Source organism: Odontesthes bonariensis, chromosome 3 (assembly GCF_027942865.1).
Source record: "Odontesthes bonariensis isolate fOdoBon6 chromosome 3, fOdoBon6.hap1, whole genome shotgun sequence".
Classification (NCBI taxonomy): domain Eukaryota; kingdom Metazoa; phylum Chordata; class Actinopteri; order Atheriniformes; family Atherinopsidae; genus Odontesthes; species Odontesthes bonariensis.
Genome location: NC_134508.1, coordinates 9,435,684 through 9,450,351, shown reverse-complemented (window position 1 = coordinate 9,450,351; position 14,668 = coordinate 9,435,684). Strand labels below are relative to the sequence as shown.

At 45.0% G+C, this 14,668-nt stretch overlaps 1 protein-coding gene across 2 annotated transcripts in view; it reads right to left on the bottom strand.

The window, feature by feature from the left end:
* ripor3 (RIPOR family member 3) overlaps positions 1–13,461 on the bottom strand; it is a 97,023-nt gene extending 83,562 nt beyond the window's left edge. Inside the window, exon 1 of one of the 2 annotated variants that reach the window (XM_075460200.1) lies at positions 12,851–13,461. The gene's annotated coding sequence lies outside the window, so the exon portion shown is untranslated. The remainder of the gene's footprint in view (positions 1–12,850) is intronic. The other variant, XM_075460199.1, reaches the window with a different exon arrangement.
* Between the last annotated feature and the right edge of the window lie 1,207 nt (positions 13,462–14,668).

Sequence of the window (14,668 nt, the reverse complement as noted above, 5' to 3'; positions counted from 1 at the left end):
CTAGCACTAGTTTTGCTTTTAGCTGTTTGGTTTTGGAAGGAAATGCACTTGTGATTTCTTGTGACCTGAAGTTCTTTTGCCTACCAATGTGGAACGCACTTATTGTAAGTCGCTTTGGATAAAAGTGTCTGCAGAATGACCGTAATGTAATGTAATGTAATGTAACTCCATTAGTTCTGGGGTTAACTTTTAAAAGTCCTGATGAACGAAAATGTTTCTCCAGAGCTTTCACCGAGCAGAATGTTGCAAATTTATCTGAGAAGTTCACGAACAACTGGAGTTAAAGCTGATGTCTCGGCCTGTTAGTTTGTTTTAAAACTTACAAAGGAATGTTCCAACAGTAGTGTGGATCCACTCTGGAAATATAGATCAGATTAGATCGAACTTTATTGATCCCTTTGGGAGGTTCCCTCAGGGAAATTCAGATTCCAGCAGCACCATTACAGAAAAATTAAAAAAAGATTTTTAATTTTGTACAACTCCTCTCCCCCCAGAGAGGAGTTGTACAGTCTGATGGTGTGAGGGACAAAGGAGTTTGAGTCTCTTGGTCCTGCACTTGGGCAGGAGGTCCGAGGTTCCTGTATGGGTCCACAGCCTCGATAAGAACTGGATTCAGAACTATTCAACAGTAATAAGAAGTTCACACATTTCTTAATGAGATTTTGGTTAGAAAATCATTGGATCTGTGCTCATGCTCTCATTCTTCATAGATTTCTGAGACAGATTTATGGCAGCAACAGCCCCCAATCTGCTGCTCTCTGTACAATGTGAGCCTTGTTCAGCACTTTGCTTACGATCGCAGACAACCATTATGGGTTTTGTTGTTATTACGACTAGATGCTGTGAAGTGGAGGCTTTCTGTAAATTAAAGCGCATAAAATTGAGAGGAAAACCAGAGGAATTATAACTACAGCTGCTGAAAATGATAAAATCTGCCTGATTAGACTTTATGGAAACTATTCTGTGAAGCTGAACTTCTCACAATTTACTTTGCTACGTCGGTGTGTAAAAAGTAAAACGGTTTCATATAAAAATGTCACAACGACACGAGTTTAGGAATGAAAGTTTTCATCTTTAAAAAGTAAAGTTAATTTGCGTCTCAAAAAAAAGAGAAAACTGCTCCTTTAAGTTCTTATTTACATTCACAAAACACATTTGACTGATGAAAACCATAAAACTTGGCTTGTGGTAAATGCCCAAATGAATCTTACAGCTCTGTTAAATCTGTAGTTAAATGTTTAAAGAGGTCAAGAAGCTTTTGTCTGTGACTGTAACCCGGGAGCAGCGATGTACCGAATGAGCTGTCCGGTCCATTTAATGTCATGTTAAACTATCATTGTCTCTATTTGCGGTGTAATAAGTTACCTTTTAATCTAACTGTGAAATACATCTTCTGCCAGCATTTAGCTGATAAAAGCTTTTTGTATAATTCTATCATTCGACAGCTTAGAGGGGCCAACATGTTCCTCTACTGGAAAACGTGCAACCCTCCTTCTAATAAAATGGGTTAATGTCTGAAAAGGGAGTAAAAACAGAAAGTAATGATTAGCAAATTAATTCAAACTTTCTATATTATTTCAAAGAAAATGTCAGTTTGTGCATTTGACGTCTGAAATATGTGAAAAATACAGGACAGAACATTTTTTGTTTGATGTTTTCGACTGCAAAACTGCAAAACTGCAAAAGGTTCCTACAGTGGGAATGCGCCTTTAGTCGGAACCGCGACAATTTCTGGAACCTTTAGATCTAACCGTGTACATCTAACCCTAAAGGCTGAGTTATACCTTTTTTAACTGCCCTTGCGCTTGCGTCTTGCGCGTATGTTAATGGCTCGAGACGTTTATACTTCATTTAGCTTTGTCGGCGCTTGCGTGTGCTGCGTGTTGATTCACCGCCAGGACAGTAGGTGGAGTAGCGGGTTTTTTCAATGACAAGCCTACTACGATGAAAGGAAATTCACCGCCAGGACCTCTTCGAGTGGATTCATGCTTCTACTTCTTGTAAATAGCTGGTATTTTGTCAGATTTTCAACACCTTGGGGGTCTAAACGACTACTTTCTCGCCTGAAAATGTTTCAAATGTTGCTAAAGTTATATAGTTACAGAGTTTATAGCTTAAGGGAAATCAGCTTTTCAGGCTGGCTGATTTGGGCTCGGGCAGGAGTGAAGTGCACTGTGTGTAAACGCTCTGCATACTCAGATCGATGAGTATGCCGTTTTCAAGTAGTAGGCGGTTTCGAACACAGCCAGTGGCTTGTGCTTGCGTCTTGCGTAAAGTTTAGAAAATTGAGGTGACACACGCAAGCACGCAAGGGGGGGCTTGCAACCGCGCAAGGGCTTGCGTTGCGTCTTGCGTTGCGTCGTGCATCTTGCGTTACCGACTATAAACCAAGCTTAAGCGTTTGCAGGTGAGAGTTCAGTAGAAGAGTATCAGTGAATAGCCGCATTCCCACTGTAGGAACCTTTGGCAGTTCCTATAACCTTTTCAGGAACGGGGCCGTTTTTTCCCGCATTCGCACATACAGGAACTCGGGACCACGGCCCTCGGTTCCTATAACCATTTTAGCTCCTTCTCCTCAGCTGGGTCTGTTCTGGTTTCCATAGGAACACATCTGACGGAGGTGTTTGGTGGTTGGTAGCTCCGCCCCTTGTCATGTTGTCACGGCTGAAATGTTTCCTCATACGACACGGACACAACCTGCGCGTGTTTAATAAGTTAAACTCACACGTGGTCTCCTTTGTCTGTGGCGCTCTGCTTTCCTTCCTTCATGAAATGAAAAAGTATGGCCTGCGCTCGATCCTGACTCTCTGTGAGCTCTTCCAGCCTCGATGTTAGACGCCCGATGTGATCGTCCATGATTAATATCACCGTCATGCAGACCATGAACACGGTGGCCTCCCTGCTCTCCATGTTAGCTTCTTGGTGGTGTTTTTTTCTTCTCTCCTTACTTTTACCGGTTTTGTTTTGTTTTGTTGTTGAATGTGGCGCTAAAGTAACACGTCGCTGTCGCAGACGGTTGCGTCGCATCAGTCCCGACTCGTGGGAATGCAGACTGAAACAGTTCCCCTGGAGAAGGGCGGTTGTCAGAACGGAATTCGAGGAGGACCGTTCTTAAGCCCCGTACACACACGTCGCTGCTATTTACTCGCTCACTCGCTTGGGTGGCCACTGTTTGGAGAACACTGGGGGAACGTCACCTGTCAATAATCTGCATTCTGCATTTTAATTGGCTACTCGCTTTTACTCGCTTTACTCGCGTCGCTCGAAGTTGAAATATGTTCATCTCGGAATCCGCCCACATCGCATCGCTTGTACTCTCCTCGCCTCACGTGAACACATAGACATTCTATTGACTTCACTCGCTGAGCGAGAAAATAGCAGCGACGTGTGTGTACGGGGCTTTAGAACGGCTCTGTCCGAAAGCGGCTAGTGAGAGAGAGAAGCAGAACTGTGCAGATCAGACATGAGCTAGCGATCGCCTCTATGATCTACGGCAGGGATCCCCACATCCGGTCCCAGAGGGGCCGCCGTCCTGCAGGTTTTAGATGTTTCCCTGCTTCCACACCCCTGATTCAGATGAAAAGGATCTCTTCAAAAGGTTGTTACGCTCTACACCAGCCTGCTGATGATGCACTGATGGGTTCCTAAAGATTCGAACGGTTTTTCTCTTGGATCTCAGTCCATTTGAAATGATCTCGGGGCCCAGACAGCGATGCAGTGTTTCTGCATCTTTTACCGTGAACCTGTGGGGCGCACCAATAAACTGCGTTCACTGTGTTTTTCAGAGGTGTTCCTCCTCTGAATCCTTTCAGAATCATGTTGGTTTTAACGTGATAATCATTTTCACACTTCTTAAACTGCTGGAAAAATAAATCTGCTGAATAAGAAGTCTGAAACTATAAAGCTGAGGATCATAAATTGAGCATATTGCTCAGGTTTTTTACAGCATTCTTGCTCTATTAGTCAGCACGGTGCAGTTAATTGTGACAGAAAAATATAGGAGGGAGCCAAAACAAACTCCTCAGTGGTTTGTGAGCAGTTAAAAAGACCCACAGTGGGCCAACAGATGTAAAATAAAGCTAATTAAAAGGTTTTCATAGGCTCTTTGTTAAAAATATCAGCAGCCGGATTTAAGGAGGTGAAAAAATTGAAACTGAATTATCCTTAAGTGGAAGAAATTAGAAATAATTGTTGTGCTTTTGACTTTTTTGAACACATGAATGAGTCTGTTTACATGCACAGACCTGCTGAACTGAAAGGGAGTCGGGAGCCTTTTCCTTAAGATCCCGAGAGGCCCGATACAAAAGCCCCTTTATGTATGACAATGAAAAAAATGAATGATTTGTGCAGTCGTGGAACATTGAAAGTGTTTCCTTACAAAAATCTGTTCTCCATCATTTGGAAAACAAATCACTCCGACTCTTGGACAGATTTTTTTTCCCTTTAACCTAAAGTACATTTCAGGATTTTAGCAATGGAAACGTGCAGATGTTTGAAGAGGAGAACTGAACTATTTTTTGCAAATTACCAAATAATTCACTATTTGAAATAGAGCTGCAAGCAGCAATGTGGGGGTCCTAGCAGCATGGCACAATAGGCAAAGCTTGGGCTGCTCAGGAAGGCGTCATGAGTCCATGCACCAAGTTTGGCATCGATACATCAATGCATCACAGAGATACGGCCTAACGTCCTGTTTGCGCGTCGGCGTAGAGTTTGATTGGCTGCCACGGGCAAACAGAAGCGAAATGAAAAAATCCACATGATAACTTATGTGCGGCTTGGTCTGAAGATTCTATGTGTCAAGTCCCGTGGAAATCGGATAATCTGCGTGACCTTAAATGCTTTTTGAAGGTTTTTGATATTATTTTGAAATTCAAAATGGCGGAAAATCCAACATGGCGCAAATGGCGTCATCAGAAGCGTTGACCTCGTCTGGGATTCCAACGGTACCTCATTTGTGAAATTTGGACCAAGGGGACCCCCCCCATGAGCTGTCACCTTATCGTGGTGGGGGGGGTTTGCGTGCCCCAATGAGTCTGGGAGCTTTGCCCGGGGCTTTAAGCCCCTGGTAGGGTCACCCATGGCAAACAGATCCTAGATGAGGGACCAGACAAAGAACAGCTCACAAAACCCCCTATGATTAGGACTATGATAATTGGACAACACGTGCCTTTGCCCGGACTCGGTTCACCGGGGCCTCCCCCTGGAGCCAGGCCTGGGGGTGGGGCCCGCCAGCGAACGCCTGGTGGCCGGGTCTGTGCCCGTGGGGCTCGGTCGGGCACAGCCCAAAGATATGACATGAGTCCCCCTTCCGACAGGCTCACCACCCGTGGGAGGGGCCATGGGGGTCGGGTGCATTCTGAGTTGGGTCGCAGCCGAAGTTGGAGACCTTGGCGGTCTGATCCTCGGCTACTGAAGCTGGCTCTTGGGACGTGGAACGTCACCTCTCTGCTGGGGAAGGAGCCTGAGCTGGTGCGCGAGGCTGAGCGGTTCCGGCTAGATATAGTCGGACTCACCTCGACGCACGGCTTGGGCTCCGGAACCAGCCTCCTCGAGAGGGGTTGGACTCTCTTCCACTCTGGAGTTGCCCGTGGTGAGAGGCGCAGAGCAGGTGTGGGCATACTTATTGCCCCCCGGCTGTGCGCCTGTACATTGGGGCTCACCCCGGTAGACCTTAGGGTGGGGGGAGGAGTCCTGACTGTTGTTTGTGCTTATGCACCGAACGGCAGTTCAGAGTACCCACCCTTTTTGGAGTCCCTGGAGGAGGCACTGGAGAGTGCTCCTCCGGGAGACTCCCTCGTCCTGCTGGGGGACTTCAATGCTCACGTGGGCAATGACAGTGAGACCTGGAGGGGCGTGATTGGGAGGAACGACCCCCCCGATCTGAATCAGAGTGGTGTTTTGTTGTTGGACTTCTGTGCTCGTCACGGACTGTCCATAACGAACACCATGTTCAGGCATAAGGGTGTCCATATGTGCGTTTGGCACCAGGACACCCTAGGCCTCAGCTCGATGATCGACTTTGTGGTTGTATCGTCGGACTTGCGGCCGTATGTCCTGGACACTCGGGTGAAGAGAGGGGCGGAGCTACAGGCCTCAGTTATCATGTTAAAGGTTAAAGGTCACCCCAAGGTCAGAAACCCAAGAGCTACATCTCAGACTCTGCAGGCCTCAGTTAAAGGTTAAAGGTCATGACAGCACAGTTAGAAAAAGACTGAATAAGTGTGGCTTGTGTGGAAGGGCTGCAGGAGAAAGCCTCTTCTCTCTAAAAAGAACATGGCGGCACAGCTTAGGTTTGCAAAGCTGCATCTGAACAAACCACAAGACTTCTGGAACAATGTCCTTTGGACAGACCAGACCTAAGTGGAGATGTTTGCTCATAATGCACAGCAGCACGTTTGGAGGAAACCAAACACAGCATATCAGCACAAACACCTCACACCAGCTGTCAAGCACGGTGGTGGAGGGCTGATGATCTGGGCTGGTTCTGCAGCCACAGGACCTGGGCACCTCACAGTCACTGAGTCCACCATGAACTCCTCTGGATACCAAAGTGTTCTAGAGTCAGATGTGAGAATTTTTCTGATGTTTTCAGTTTGTGTGACCGACTGCAGCCACGACAGATAAGTACCTGGACCGGTCACAGTCCTTGAGAATTGAAAGATGGTTCACTTTCTTTTTCACACACCACTACATGAAAATGTAAACACCCTCCCCCCATACAAATAACCCAAAAGTCCATTCTTGAGTTCTGCGTTTCTGTGCTGTTTTTGCTGTGTTTCTGTGCTGTTTTTGCTGTGTTTCTGTGCTGTTTTTGCTGTGTTTCTGTGCTGTTTTTGCTGTGTTTCTGTGCTGTTTCTGTGCTGTTTTTGCTGTGTTTCTGTGCTCTTTTTGCTGTGTTTCTGTGCTGTTTTTGCTGTGTTTCTGTGCTGTTTTTGCTGTGTTTCTGTGCTGTTTTTGCTGTGTTTCTGTGCTGTTTTTGCTGTGTTTCTGTGCTGTTTTTGCTGTGTTTCTGTGCTGTTTTTGCTGTGTTTCTGTGCTGTTTTTGCTGTGTTTCTGTGCTCTTTTTGCTGTGTTTCTGTGCTGTTTTTGCTGTGTTTCTGTGCTGTTTTTGCTGTGTTTCTGTGCTGTTTTTGCTGTGTTTCTGTGCTCTTTTTGCTGTGTTTCTGGGCTGTTTTTGCTGTGTTTCTGTGCTGTTTTTGCTGTGTTTCTGTGCTGTTTTTGAGCTGCTGAAGGCTCCAGGTGTGCCGCTCAGCTCTCGGTGGGAAGCGAGTTTAAAGCCAGAAACAACACAAAGCTGCAACAGTGAGCCAAAACACTCAAGTGCAGCATACTGATGAAATGAATAAATAAATAAACCCTCTTTAATACTTTTAAGACATTTTCTGTGCAGGCTCATCACTACAGATGCATTTAATTGTCTTCTGATCTTATTATTTCCTATAAAAGCTTATAAAAAACTGATATATTGCATCTAAAGTGGTGGAAATTTCTTATTTTTTTTTTTTTTCGATGGCCAGAATAATTAATCTTCGTCACAAGTTAATTTTCTTACCAGCCAGTTTGTCAGAGGATAAAACAGAAGCCCCTGGATGGATTCACAGATTCTTCTTTTGGCGTAAAGTTGTTCCATCTCATCCAAAGATATTTCTGGAAAGAATTTAACGTATCGCCGTGCCGTAGTTAATCAGTCTCAGTTGTAGTGCTTCCATCTGCTCTTCTGGATTTCCTCCCTCAGTTGACACTTAATTCTATTTGTTAGCAAATGCTTTATGGTGCTTTATATCCTTTGGCAGAATTAGCACATGAGCTGATCGGGTCCTTCTTAAAAACTCCCGTTTTGTTCTCATGTGGAGAAGCGGGAGTAGATCCAAACTGATTTTTATTCCATCAGTCCACCACTTCTCAAAGGTTAAAGGGATAGTTCGCCTCTTTTGACATGAAGCTGTATGACATCCCATATTAGCAACATCATTTATGAACATCTTCTTACCCCCTGCTGCGTCCTGTGAGCCGAGTTCCAGCCTCGTTTTGGCGTTGACGAAGGTAGTCCGGCTAGTTGGCTGGGGTTTAAAAAATAAAGCGTTTTGCTTCTCAGAACAATATGCGTTCAAAAGAGTAATACATTTGCATCACAAAATCGCTGTGTAGATCGTGCAGACCGAGCAGTCCCCTGCTTCTGAGTAGCAAACACCGTAACAGGCGCGGCTGTCAGCAGGCGGCAGCACGCAGTGATACGAAGGGAGAGAAAATAGCGCCCCTGCCAACTAGCCGGACTACCTTCATCAACACCAAAACGAGGCTGGAACTCGGCTCACAGGACGCAGCAGGGGCTAAGAAAATGTTCATAAATGATGTTGCTGATATGGGATGTCATACTGCTTCATGTCAAAAGAGGCGAACTATCCCTTTAAGGAAGCTTTAGGGTCACGGCGCCCGAATCAAGACCAGCTTTCTGTGAAGCTCAAACAGTCGAACACAACACTTGTTCATCCTTTGAGCTCGGCACCTTTTTTATGCTTAAACGATTCATAGGTCAGAGTTGAGTGGCTTAATGGACAAATAGAAAATAATCAGGACCAAGGACTGAAAATGACTGAAAAAGCTTCAGAAAGCCTCGAGAACTGGACAGATTACGAGAAAGTCTGGCTGCTTGGAAGGAAAATCTAAAGAAATTAGTGCCTTATCAACACTTTTACACAGTATTGTATCTAAATCAGGATTTCTTCTTCTTCTTGGCTGAAGAACAAAGCTGCGGATCACGGCCAGCATCTGCTAAAAAAAAGAGCGATCACACGGCACGACCTCACATTACACACCATGTTAAAGAGCAAAGGATCCCTCCCCAAACATGACGGTCATCCAGCGTTTGGGTGACAATGAAACCAAGACAACAACCACAGCAAACATCGCCACGCTCAATTAAACCACAAAGACGAGCTCTGTTAATGCTCACCGTTACTGATAACGTGATAATGAGTGCGCTTCCTGTCCACTAATGCAGGCTTTGTTCAGGAGTCTGAACCATTTAGCATGAAACCAGTGACGTGTGGGAGATATTCACCCAACAGTTTTCTTTCTGAGCTCTCAGAAACGCTTTAATCAGCCAGAAACGGCGACCACAACTGAGCCAGTTACCTCCACCATCTACAAACCCGCTCCAACCCCCCCAAGGAAAGGAAAGAAGGAGGGAATAAGGACACAGGGAGCAAGGGGTGGGGGATCGTGACCCGGCTTGTTGTGTTGACGTTTTCTCTGGCAGCCTGTCAGCTTCGAGCTGCACTCACTGAGGGGTTCATGAGAAACTGATGCTCTGGCTCTGAGAGCAAAACCTCCCTCTGAAAGGCAGGAGAGAAGAAGAGAGGACAGAGGAAACGTCTCCAGGAGAGAAGAAGAGAGGACGGAGGAAACGGCTCCAGGAGAGAAGAAGAGAGGACAGAGGAAACGTCTCCAGGAGAGAAGAAGAGAGGACGGAGGAAACGTCTCCAGGAGAGAAGAAGAGAGGACGGAGGAAACGTCTCCAGGAGAGAAGAGAGGACGGAGGAAACGTCTCCAGGAGAGAAGAAGAGAGGACGGAGGAAACGTCTCCAGGAGAGAAGAAGAGAGGACGGAGGAAACGTCTCCAGGAGAGAAGAAGAGAGGACGGAGGAAACGTCTCCAGGAGAGAAGAAGAGAGGACGGAGGAAACGTCTCCAGGAGAGAAGAAGAGAGGACGGAGGAAACGTCTCCAGGAGAGAAGAAGAGAGGACGGAGGAAACGTCTCCAGGAGAGAAGAAGAGAGGACGGAGGAAACGTCTCCAGGAGAGAAGAAGAGAGGACGGAGGAAACGTCTCCAGGAGAGAAGAAGAGAGGACGGAGGAAACGTCTCCAGGAGAGAAAACACTGGGAGATGAGATTGTGATTATATCTGCTGGTAATCGGCCATTATTTAAACAGGAATGTTGTTATTGCTTTTCCAGGCAGGCAGTGGTGTGAGCTGAGGTAGAACGTCAGAATAAAGTCCTTTCAGTGTATCTAAAGTGACTGAAAACAAACAACCAAAGTTAGCTAAAGTCGGATAAAGACGCAGTCGCTGATTTGGAGGCTAAAGATAAAACGATGGGGTGATGTCGAGCAAATGGGACCCATTTCTACCTGACAGATAAATCAGCTTGAAGCCGGAATGAAGGAAACAACTTTTGGGTCGCAGAACTGTTGGCTTCTTCAAGAAACAAACGAGAGCTTTTTAAGCTGCTCTTCTGCTAGCAGCATTCAACATTGATAAAGAAAGCTTCAACACAACCATAACCAGTGTGGTGCTCATCCAGCACAGTAGGAGGCGCTACTGAGGATGGAATAACACCAGAAGAAGTCGCACAGGAAGCAAATTATGAAAACACAAAGGCTGTGTTCGAAACCGCATACTACTCCTACTACTACTACTAACTTTTTGAGTTAGTATGCGAGTTTGAGTAAGCGAGAAGTTCCCGGATGCATACTAGATTCTCCGAAATGTTGGGTATGCATCATGAGGTTACTACTCATACTCAAACTACCCAAGATGCAACGTAACGTGACGTTGCCGATCGTCATTTCCTGTCTAAACGGCAGTTTCAAGCTAGCTACAACGAGGTTAGGTTCACTTCCTGTTTTCAAAACAAAAGCACCAATTGTATTGTAATGGCTTTCCCTATGATAAAAGGTAACGGGTATTTTATTTTGTGAAAATAACCGGAAGTGCGTTGCTCACTACGGCTAGCTTTATTAGCGCCGAATTCGTGGGACCAAAATTGTAAACAGCCGGTATTTTGTCAGATTTTCAACACGTTGGGGATCTAAACGACTACTTTCTCGCCTGAAAATGTTTCAAATGTTGCTAAAGTTTACAGAGTTTAGAGCTTAAGTGAAATTGGCTTCAGGCCGGCTGATTTCGGCTCGGGCAGGAGCGAAATGCATTGTGGGTAAACGCTCTGCATACTGTCTGATTGATTAGTATGCAGTATGGAAGTATGCGGTTTTGAACACAGCCCAACTCTTTACTTTTCTTTTTAGTCCAGTTTCTGGTTTGCACGGTTTGTCCTAAAACAAGCTAACGAAACTAATCACACCCTCCTTTCCAGAGGTAAAGATAAAGCTTTTTACCACGAAGGACGATAAATCATGTCCTTTTCAGGTCGGTGGACCAACATCAACAACAGCGCTGAAGTTACCGGAGCGTAGAGCAGTGAGTATCCACTGCACCACCAAGCAAACTGAGGTATGACATCTTATTGTCGAGATTTATTTCTTTTTAGATCCCTGCTCCACTCTGTCTTGTTAACGTTTTTTTTTTTTTTTTTTTTTTACCCTCTTTGGGAACTTTTCCTTGATATTTGCCGTAAAACTGGTTGCTTAGGTTTAAGAAATTCGAGCACCTTGTCAAGGTTGGGGAGAACAACATGATTACACAGCCCCTGTTTAGCCTGCACATTCCTCACAAACCTAACAGTGTCATTTGGGTGACAAATGCACAAATGATGCATAATTGTGGTTTCCACAAACATAAACTGGCTACATAATTCTTTGTAGACTGGAATGTTTCATAAGAGTGAATCTAACAACATCACAATCACTGTTGGTAAAAAGATATATTGACTGGGGAGAAGTTGTTCTTTAAAGGAAGTCTGTTGAAACTTGTTTCTGGCGCCTAATGGCCGACAGAGGTACTGCATGTTTACAAAATCCCATTTTTCATACAGTTTCATACAAACCTTCAGGCAGCCATCTTTGTTTCCTCTTTCAGAACACAAACAAATGGCAGGAGTTTGAGTTTTTGACCTGTGAACATTACCATCAGCTATAAAACGGGACGTGATGCCACTGTTGGGCAGCACAAACTGTAGAAACCTGGTCGTTTTTAAACGTTTTAATGCAGAAATGGGAGGTTTCATGCATAAGTAACGGGGAGATGCTGTGAAATTGAAGCACAAATCGGCCAAACTGTAGAAACCTGGTTGTTTTTAAACGTTTTAATGCAGAAATGGGAGGTTTCATGCATAAGTAACGGGGAGATGCTGTGAAATCGAAGCACAAATCAACCAAACTGTAAAAAGTTGGTTGTTTTTAAACGTTTTAATGCAGAAATGGGAGGTTTCATGCATAAGTAACAGGGAGATGCTGTGAAATGGAAGCACAAATCAACCAAACTGTAAAAAGCTGGTTGTTTTTAAACGTTTTTAATGCAGAAATGGGAGGTTTCACGCATAAGTAACGGGGAGATGCTGTGAAATCGAAGCACAAAGTGAACCGAGTTCAGCCAAAGTTCCTTACGGGCAGAATCACGTTGCTGCTTTTTCATTTCTGTAGAGATGAAACATAATATCTGAAAATAAACCGAGGCAAACATAAAAAAGTCATGTTTCTGAGCAATAACAGGGGATCAGGACACGTGTGAGTGATCCTGCAGCAGATTGACGCTGAGCTCCAGGGACGCTGCGGCTCAGACCAACAACACCCAGCAACTCTGAGCCATTAATCCTGGGAGATCAGCATCCCTGATCTGTGTGTGTGTTCCACCATCACTTCCTCCACTCACATACATCACCGAAACCACTTTAACTTTATTCCAATGCCGCATAACAAACAAGTCGAGGAAAAGCCACAAAGACGTTTTTCTTGAGTGAACAAGAAAAACAACTTCCAGGGATTTAATATGAAATCGACCAAAAGGACCCAAGCTTTGCTGTGCCTTTGTATTTATTCATAAAATAGAGGTCTTAACTCTTCAAGAAGCCCATTCCAACTCCAGTTTAAAGCTTTAAAAACAAAAAACACTCATCATCAATAACTCCACAATGAGTCATTGCAACAGTTAAAAGCAAATTAAACCTACCGGACAGGATGAGGAACCAGTTATTCCCGACTGTCACTCCAGGTCCGGCACACGAAACTGCCCCAGCGTCCGAGTCATATCCAGCTCTGAGCGTGAGTTTGTGTTGGTGTGTCAGAGGGCTTGGCAGCCGCCTGCTCGCTGCTGATAGCGTTCAGTCCTGCAGCAGCAGAGGCTTTGGATGTCAGCTGGAGACGCACAGTTCTGCCTCGTCCTTCGTCCTCCTCATTTCTGCTCTCCTGTTGGACACTTTGTTTTCCAGCTCTGCCTCCCAGCTGCTTCTCCACTCCCTTTTTCTGTGCTTTTTCTCCTCCTCCTCTTTCAGACCTCCCCACCCTTCAAATCTGCTTTTCTTCTTGACATCTTTAGGTATTATAATTGAGCCTTTTTTTTTTAACTTCTCTTCACCTCCACTCTCTGGGATTCTTGCTGCCTTTTTTTTTTTTTTGGTTTCCCCTCGGCTCTTAATGCATGTTTCTCTCAGCTTTTTTCACGATATACTCCCATTCCTTCTCAAATTTTCCTTTTTCTGACTTCTAATCCTTCTTCCTTTCATTCCCACACTCATAATTGTCCAATAATTTCCTTCCACTCGTCTTTTCCCTTCACCTTTCACTGTCTATTTTCTGTTTTTTTTTCATGATTATGACATAAAATGCTTCAAACGTCCCCCTCCTCTCCCTCCTCTTCCCCCTTTCCTTCTCTCTTCTCTCCCCCTCCCCCCCCCCCCCCCCCGGCTCCTCTTGGCGAGTATCATGTTTAGCCTTAAACTGAAGAACTTGGCTCCGGCTCAGACCGCATACATCACCAACGTTGTTGCTTTGCGTCCTGATTGATGGTCGTGCATTTTGTGAAAACAAGCAAAGGGTTCTGACAGGAGAATCATCACTTCTGTTTTGTGTGGATCATAATCCGAGCAGAGAGTGCAAATATCCATCATCTGGGGAAAAATCTGATTGGGAGGAATTCAAACGTGTATGTAAATCTGAAAGAAAGGGCAGTTTGATGTTTATGTTTATTATCACAGCCACATTAGAGGTTCACACGGCCATCAGGCAGCAAAATGTTCAGCCTGTGAGAATACGCTGAACTATGCAGAGCTGTTAAAGGAGCCCAGACCAGATGCTTTCTCTTACTGCCCTGTGGGAACCTCAGAGGGCCGCGTGGTCTCCAGTCCTTGAACTTGAAATTAGGTTTAAAGCTGTTAAATTCTCCAGATCGTCAGGTGGGGGGCAGCTAATGAAGCTCATTGATGACTTACTACATACTACATACTTCCATACTGCATACTCATCGATCAGACAGCATGCAGAGCGTTTACCCACAATGCATTTCGCCCCCGCCCGAGCCGAAATCAGCCGGCCTGAAGCTGATTTCCCTTAAGTTCTAAACTCTGTAAACTTTAGCAACATTTGAAACATTTTCAGGCGAGAAAGTAGTCGTTTAGATCCCCAACGTGTTGAAAACCTGACAAAATACCGGCTATTTACAATTTTGTTCTGACGAATTCGGCGCTACTAAAGCTAGCCACAGTGAGCAACGCACTTCCGGTTATTTTCACAAAATAAAATACCCGTTGCCTTTTATCATGGGGAAAGCCATTACGATACAATTGGTGTTTTTGTTTTGAAAACAGGAAGTGAACCTACCCTCGTTGTAGCTATCTTGAAACTGCCGTTTTGACAGGAAATGACGATCGGCGGCGTCACGTTACGTTGCATCTTGGGTAGTTTGAGTATGAGTAGTAACCTCATGATGCATACCCAACATTTCGGAGAATCTAGTATGCATCCGGGAACTTCTCGCTTACTAACTCAAAAA